This window comes from Vombatus ursinus, unplaced genomic scaffold (genome assembly GCF_900497805.2).
Source record: "Vombatus ursinus unplaced genomic scaffold, bare-nosed wombat genome assembly UNPS02007612.1, whole genome shotgun sequence".
NCBI lineage: Eukaryota > Metazoa > Chordata > Mammalia > Diprotodontia > Vombatidae > Vombatus > Vombatus ursinus.
The window spans coordinates 341,309-350,712 of NW_020947390.1; positions in this window are offsets into that span (position 1 = coordinate 341,309).

Sequence of the window (9,404 nt, forward strand, 5' to 3'; positions counted from 1 at the left end):
AAAATGCCACACTAGAAGTCAGGAGGACATAGGCTTAAATCTTCCCTCTCATCCATAAAATGATAAGACCTCTAGGACCTACGTCACTGGGTTGTATTACAGATTAAAGATACCTAATATGTACATACATATATACATTTATATGCATATTCTGCAAACTTTGAAATATGATGTAAATGTCAGTTTATATCAGAGGAACCATACTATAGATGATAAAAGGCTAGTCTTTTTTAAAAATCTATTTATTTATAGTTTTCAACATTCACTTCCATAAGATGTTGAGTTCTAAATTTTCTCACCATCTCTTCCCTCCCCCCATCCCAAGACAGTGTGCCATTTGATATAGGCTCTATATATACATTCTTATTGAATCTATTTTCACATTAGTCATGTTGTAAAGAAGAATTAGAACCAATGGGAGAAAACACGAAAAGAAACAAACAAAAAAAATAAGAAAAAAGAGAGAGAGCAAATAATATGCTTTGATCTGCATTTAGACTCCATAGTCCTTTTTCTAGATGTGGACAGCATTTTCCATCATGTCCTATGGAGTTGTCTTGGATCCTTGCGTTGCTAAGAAGAGATGAGTCTATCAAAGTTAGTCATCGCACATTGTTATTGTTACTGTGTACAATATTCTCCTGGTTCTGCTCACTTAACTCAGCATCAATTCATACACATCTTTCCAGATTTTTCTGAAGTCTGCCTGCTCATCATTTCTTATAGCACAATAGTATTCCTTTACATTAATATATCACAGCTTGTTCAGCTATTCCCTAACTAATGGGCATTCCCTCAATTTCCAATTCTTTGTCACCACAAAAAGAGCTGCTATAAATATTTTTGTACCTGTGGTTCCTTTTCCATACATATGATCTCTTTGGGATACAGACCTAGAAGTGGTATTGCTGGTTCAGAGGGTATGCATTTTTATATCCCTTTGGGCATGGTTCCAAATTGCTCTCCAGAATGGTTAGATCAGTTCACAACCTCACCAACAATACATTAGGGTTCCAATTTTCCCACATCTTCTCCAACATTTATCATTTTCCTGTTTTGTCATGTTAGCCAATATGATAGTTGTGATGTGTTTTGATTTGTGTTTTCTCTAATCAATAGTGATTTAGAACATTTTTTCATATGGCTATAGATAGCTTTAATTTATTCTTCTGAAAACTGCCCATTAATATCCTTTGATCATTTATCAGTTGAGGAATGACTTATATCCTTATAAATTTGACTCAGTTCTCTATATATTTTAGAAATGAGGTTTTTTTTTTTCTGGGGGCAGAGCCAAGATGGCAGAGTAAAAGCAGTGACTTGCTTAAGCGCTCCCCCAAACCCTTCCAAATACCTGCAAAAATGACTCTAAACAAATTCTAAAGTAGCAGAACCCACAAAAAGAGAGTGAAACAAATTTCCAGCCCAAGACAACCTGGATGGTTGATCAGAAAGGTATATCGCACCAGGTTGGGAGAGGAGCACAGTTCAGAGTGGGCGCACAGACCTCAGTGAACCTGGAGCAGGCCTTAGAAGACTGAATCACAGGCAGCTGTGGCATTTTTCAGAACTCTCAACCCATGAATGCCAAAGACAGCTTAGAAGGTCAGTAGGAAAAGACTGTCTCTTCCTTGAGGGAGAAGCACAGGGTCCTAGCCCCATTTTCTGAGCGTGGCCCTGGGGCTATGGCTGCCTCCTGAGCTTCCCGCCCACAGACTAAAGGAGAATCTAGTGGCTGATAAGAGGGGGATTGCAGGGATCTCTCTGCTGGTGCAGGATTCTCTTGCTTTGTCTGTGTTTGGATCCGGGTCACAGTTCTGGGTGGCAGTCCCAAGACAGAAAAGAGTGCTTGTGGTTACTCATACACCAGAGCACAGGCCAGGAAATGAGTAAACACCTCACCCTTGATCATAACACCTTGGAAGAATTGTAAATTTTTGGGTCCCTAAAAGTATCTCTGAAAACAGCTGCACAAAACCCCCAAAGCTTGGGACAGTACATTCTCCACACTGGAAGCAGACTCCTATCTTAACAAAGAGGTTATAACTCAAGTATAGTTATCCAAGTATAGTTATCTCCTCCAATGAGGAGAAGAATGCCTTAAAAAGCAAAATTGGTCAAATGGAAAAGGAAGTCCAAAAGATTACTGAAGAAAAGAATTCCTTAAAAATTAGAATGGAGCAATTGGAAGCTAGTGACTTTATGAGAAATCAAGACACTGTAAAACAAATTCAAAAGAATGAAAAAATAGAAAACAATGTGAAATATCTCATTGGAAAAACAAGTGACCTGGAAAATAGATCCAGGAGAGAGAATTTAAAAATGATTGGACTATTTGAAAACCATGATCAAAAAAAAGAGCCTAGACATTATCTTTCAAGAAATTATCAAGGAAAACTACCCTGATATTTTAGAACCAGAGGGCAAAATAGAAATTGAAAGAATCCATAAATCACCTCCTGAAAGAGATCCCCAAAGGAAAACTCCTAGGAATATTGTAGCCAAATTCCAGAGTTCCCAGGTCAAGGAGAAAATATTGCAAGCAACCTGAAAGAATCAATTCAAGTATTGTGGAAACACAATCAGGATAACACAAGGTTTAGCAGCTTCTACATTAAGGGACCATAGGGCTTGGGATATAATATTCTGGAGGGCAAAGGAGATAAGATTACAACCAAGAATTACCTACCCAGCAAAACTGAGCATAATCCTTCAGGGGAAAAAATGTTCATTCAGTGAAATAGAGGACTTTCAAGCATTCTTGATGAAAAGACTTTCAGATTTGACTTTCAGATACAAGACTCCAGAGAAACATGAAGAGGTAAACAGGACAGAGAAATCATAAGGCACTTATTAAGGTTGAACTGTTTACATTCTGCATGGAAAGATGATATTTGTAACTCATGAGGTCTTTGTCAGTATTAGAGTAGTTGAAGGGAAAAATTATATGCATGTATATATATATATATACACACACACACACATACACATACATACATACATATATATCAATCATATATACATATATACATACATATGTATATATCAATCATGTGTATATATATGTGTGCATATATGTGTGTGTGTGTATGTATATATATATATATGTATATATATATGATAGATAAATAGAGGGCACAGGGTGAGTTGAAGATGAAGGGATGATATTTGGAGAATAAAATTAAGGGGTGATAGAGTATTATACTGGGAGAAGGAGAAAGGGAGAAGTAGGATGTGATAAATTATATCACATAAAATAGACAAGAAATGGCTTTTACAGTGGAGGGGAAATGGGGGAAGGTGAGAAGGAATGAGTGAATCTTATTTTCATTGGATTTAGCTTAAGAGAGAATAACATACATACTCAATTGGGTATGGAAATCTATCTTACCCTACAGAAAGTAGTGGGAGAAGGGGACAAGAGAGCAAGAGGATGATAGAGGGGAGGGCAGATTGGGGGAGGGGGTAATCAGAAGCAAACACTTCTAAGGAAGGACAGGATCAAAAGAGAGAATAGAATAAATGGGGGTTGGGATAGGATGAAGGGAATTATAGTTAGTTTTTCACAACATGACTACTATGGAAGTGTTTTGCATGACTACACATGTATAACTTCTATGGAATTGCTTGCCTTCTCAATGAGGGTGGATGGGGAGGGAGGAAGGGAGAAAATTTGGAACCCAAAATTTTAAAAACAAAAGTTAAAAAAATTGTTTTCACATGCAAGTGGGAAATAAGATGTACAGAAAATGGGATATAGAAATCTATCCTGCCATACAAGAAAATTGAAGGGAAAGGGGATAAGAGAAGAGGGGGAGAGAGATAGAAGGAAGTGCAGATTAGGGGTATTCATGCATGCCACCATGTAGAACTCATGGCAGGTGGGACGAGATGGGGAGAAAATGTGGAACTCAAAATATATCTTGTGGAAGTGAATGTTGAAAACTAAAAATAAATAAATTAATTTAAAAACCTATATATAAAAAAAGAAATGAGTTCTTTATTAGAGACATTGGTTGTAAAAATTCTTTTCCAGTTTTCTACTTCCCTCCTAATCTTGGTTGCATTAACTTTGTGCAAAAACTTTTGAATTTAATGTAATCAAAATTATACAGTTTGCATTTCATAATGTTCTCTATCTCGTTTGGTCATAAATTCTTCCATTCTCCATAAATCTGACAGTTAAACTATTCCTTGCTCTCCCAGTTTGTTTATTGTATCAGCCTTTATATCTAAATCATGTACATATTTTGATTTTATTTTGGTATACTGTGTGAAATGTTGGTCAATGTAAAAGGCTAGTGTTAAAGCCAGAAAGACATCTGTTCAATTTCCACTCCTGTAACATACTGGCTGTGTGGCCCTGTAGGTGGCAGAGAAGATGCTGACCTGCATTGTTAGATAGAATTTTCTCACCTGGGAGTTCCCTATGTGAGTCCTTATCCCTATAAATCTCAATTAATGTCTTATAGTCATTTCAGGTGATATGCCCTTTTAATAATAGTAGTTAAGATTTATAAAATGAAACTATAGATTCTTATCTCATTAGATCTTCAGAAAATCCCAAGGAGGTAGGTTATGATTATCTCCATTTTATAGATGAAGAAAATGAGTTGGACAGCATTTAAATTACTTTGTTGTTGTTCAGTCATTTTAAGTCATGTCCAACTGTTCTTGACCCCATTTGGGGTTTTCCTGGCAAAGATATTGGAGTGGTTTGCCATTTCCTTCTCTAGCTCATTTTACAGATGAAGAAATTGATGCAAATGGGGTTAATTGACTTGCCCAGGGTCACACATGAGTAGTGTCTGAGGCTTGATTTGAACTCAGGAAGATGATTCTTCCTACTTCTAGCCCAGTGCTCTATCCACTGAGCCACCTAGCCACCCAGCCTTAGATTCTTAGCAGCTTTTTGACAAAGGGTAAGTAACTCAACTAGGGTAGCCATGTGGTACAGTGGATAGAGCATTATACCTGGAGTCAGAAACACTCATCTTCTTGAGTTCAAATGTGGCATCAGACATTTACTAGCTATGTGACCCTGAGAAAGTCACTTAATCCTCATCTGTAAAACAAGCTGGAGAAGGAAATGGCAAACCACTCCAGTGTCTTTGCCATGAAAATACTAAATGGGCTCATGAAGCGTTGGACAGGACTGAAAATGACTGAACATCTGAGGCTGGATTTGAACTCAGGTCTTCCTGACTACAGACCCAGTGCTCTACCCACTGTGTAATCTTGTTTCCTCTATTTTTCAAGACTGTTGGCTACATGTGCTTTCTGCTGTAAAGGAGTGAGTCTTTCAGGCATACTCATAAGCATTCATGAAGCCAACCACAATGTGTATGCCTCAGAATTGGTTAGTAGCTAAACCTGCCGGTGATGACCTGACACCTATCTACTTTCTAGAAGTTTTAAACACATTAAAATTAGAGTTTGGGGAAAAAATGCAACTAATATCAAACAAAATACAGGTTACTGTTAGGTAAGCACACTTTAAAGGATATAGTCTTCTGGCCAGGCTAAAGCTGACTGTCCTTATCAGATTTCTCATAACAGAGAAATAGGAACTGAATTTGAAACTTTCTCAGAGCAGTAATAGTGACGAAGCACACCTGGAAATTCCTTAAAACAGTATCAACTTGATTCAGACTTCTAGCTAGAGGTGCTATATAGTTATGACTGGTACATCTTATGGTACTCATACTGTTTCCTTGCCTGACATATTCTCCCCCTGCCCATCAGTGACCACTTTTTCAGAGTATTGGAAAAGATTTGCTTTCCCCACCAATTTCTTCAAAGCTTATGCTCACATATGAATGTTGCTATATATGAATGAAGAAGTAGGGAAAAGAGGCATATTTTCATGTGGCTAACCAAAAGACACATTATCTGATAATGACCAGTACCTCACTATTTCTTTTTGTTTAGGTATTAAATATCTATAATGTGCAGGACCCTATAGTCGGCAGTTAAGATACAAGGCAAAATTTAAAAAAAAATGTCCCTTGCCTCAAGGAATTTATCTTCTGCTTACACATAAATTAACGCAAGATGAATTGAAGAAGAAAGAACACTGAGAACTAAGATGAAGACTTACTCTAAGAGAAGACCACACAGTTGATCCTTAAGAAAAGCTAAGGAGCTTAATGAGACTGAATTGAGGAGGGAGTACAAAGCCCAGGCATGAAGGGAAGTCTGTTCAAAAGCACAAGGGCAGGGGATGAAATGCTGAGTTTTGAGAATAGTTAGGCTTAAACAAGGTGTGTGTGAACTGTGTAGTAAGGGGAAATACATCTGGAAAGGCAGGCTTGATTGTAAAGGTCTTTAAATGCAAATGTTCAGTGTTCTTTAATATTTCAATTGCAACCTCATTAGAAGCACAAACATACTTTCTTGGTTTATTTAATAAAAAGCTATGAAAATATTGCCATGGAATTTCTAAATGGTCTATAAAAGCCAATGTCTAAATATCTAAATATCTAAAACCCAAATATCTAGCTTAAGACTGTAGCACTCAATACAGTAACATGTAAAGCTGAAATAGTAACAGAATGCACCATTTAGCTGCATTTAACTTAGAGGAATAGAATATTTTCAGAGGAGACAACCTAAGAGATCAAGTCCATGTCTCTTCATTTTACAGATAAGGAAAGTGAGGTATTCAAAGGTCAATAAGAAATGCCTCTCTCTCAATGGTATGCTTTTACCTCATCGTAAATGGAACTAGATCTCCAGGCTATTTCCCACCATACCATGTAGCCCCCACCTTTCTAGCTCCTCAGTTCCAATGTAAGCTCCTAACAGGCAGGGCCTATCTTGCTTGTTTGTATTTGTATACTTAAATTTTTATCTATCTATCTATCTATCTATCTATCTATCTATCTATCTATCTATCTATAATTTCCTTTATGTATGATATTATGTTTACAAATACCTTTTTCCAATGTTGCAAATATGCAAAAAAAGGGCCAGAGGCTAAATGATCTACCTCAATGACACTCATGTATTAAATAGCAAACTAAAGACTCAAATCCGTGAGTATCTTATTCCAAATCTCTTTTTATGATGCTGTGGACTAGAATATAGTATCTGATGTCAGACAAAGCTGATTAATGATTTTGATCACCATTTCTCAATATTCATAGATATTAGCAATAAATAAGCATTTATTAAGTACCTGCTATATACCTAGCACTGTACTGTGTTCTAGGAATATATAGACCAAAGATAAGACTGACTTCTATTTGATTTCTCTTATTTGTGCCTGCTACTAGGCAAAATAAAGAAATCAAATTTGTCTAACACGTTATAAATACAGCCATAGGGATGAGATGTCTGTTTAACCTCTCTCCCCCAAACAATCTGTTTTTCAAACTTGCTTTTTCTTTCCGCAGAAATGCCCTTTAACAGTCCACAATTGCTTTCAAGGTAGCATGGTAGGAAAAGCATTGATCTTAGAGTAGAAGGAACTAAAGTTGTTATGGTCACTCTGTAGAATTTACATTCTTTCCAATACGTTTCCAAATGTTGCCTCCTCCCTTGATTGTCCATACCCACTTCTCTCTACACTCGCCAAATCACTAAGCTATCATTATGGTACTTTTCTCTGTATATAGTGCCTTACATTTTTGAAAATACTTTTATGTATCACATGGTGTTTGAATCTAGCCAAATAGACAGGGAACCTACTCTCAGTCTTGTGTTTTGTAAGAGAAACCTAAGGCTTAGAAACATTAAATGAATTGGCCAAGGTTGTATAAATCATGGCAGAATCAAGGTTTAAATTCTTTACTCTTAGTATAGAGCATGAAGGTTCCCAGGTAAGCCACATCTTATGCTGATAATTAAAGTTTCTGATTCTTGGGAGGTCCACATTGATTTCTTTTAGCATCTGGCTAGGTAATCCAGTGAATATTTAGCAGTTAAAAATAAGACAGGTATTCTTTTTCACTGTATTTTTTTAAAAATAGGACTTGCAATTTTATTGGTTTAAGTAACTCTCAATTAGGAAATTCGTACCATCATTGCAGATATGTATGTGTTCTCCAACTTATAATCAGAAAGAGTGACCAGAGGCATGGAGTAACTTGTCCAGTGTCACACAGGCAGGAGGAATTAAAGGCTGAACCTGAGCTGATTCTAAGGTTGCTAAAACTCCTTCACTTTTGTCATGCTATAAAAGGTTCACATTTTGATCACCCTTTTAATGACAAAAAAGCATCAGTTTTAGGAAAGTTAATATGGCATTAGAAATTTCAGTATCCAGGGTATTCTTGAAGAAAACTAGGCCTACTCAGTTTCATAGGTGACAACTTTTCCCTTAAAAAAATTAAACAAAAGATTCCTTTCTTTCCATGAGAATAATTGGGGAGGAACTGACAGTTCTTGTCTTATTGTAGCAAATGAAATATTTGAGTTGACATTTTTTGGGGGAAAATTATGGATGGTACCACAAGGTAAAGTACTTTGCATGAAAAATGAAGCCAGCAAATGTCAAATATATAAAAGGGCTTCCCAGGAAAAATACCACTTTTCACTAATATGAAACAAGCATTTTCCAAATTTTCACATGAGTGGAGAGTACACTGTATTATGACTTTCTCAGAACAAAATCTCCACTTTTGGACATAAGGACATAAGGACATAAGTACTACAAAGGTGGAATGATAAATTGCTATCAAAATGCTCCAAATTATTTTCAAATAGCCCACATCCTACTTGGAATTCTCATTTCCTATCTTATCTTCAAGACAAATGAATAGATGTTCAAAAAAATTTTCCTTAGCAGATTTGCTTTTCATTTTATAGCAGACAATAGGATCCACACAAAACTTATAAATTCTGAAAATATGGAAATAGTAACTGAGTCAATGTAATTTAATTTGATACACATTTATTAATCACCTCCTGTATACAAGTCTTTGTGGTAGCAAAGTTGCTAAAGACAAAAGTGAAAAAAGTACCACAATTCTTGCCTGCAAGAAATTAAATCTGACATGGGTGATTCCACATACAGGAAGAATTATGTTAGAATACGATCATTGTTACATAATGTTCTGAACAAAGTACTCTGAAAAGTTTGAGGCACACGAAGTAGCTTCTAGCTAGTAGCAATTTGTAAAGATAAACAAAATATGCTTAAACACACTTGATTTGATACTGTACTAATGAAACTGGAATTGTTGATTGTTAAATGAAATTTATAAAGTAGTTAGAGGTGAAAAGGGGGGAACAGATGGGGAGGATGCCAGGCCTGAAGTCAGAAAGACTAATCTTCCTTTGTTCAAATCTGGCCTCAGACACTTACTAGCTGTGTGACCCTGGGCAAGTCACTTAACCATGTTCGCCTGAGTTCCTATATATATATATATATATATATATATATATATATATATATATAT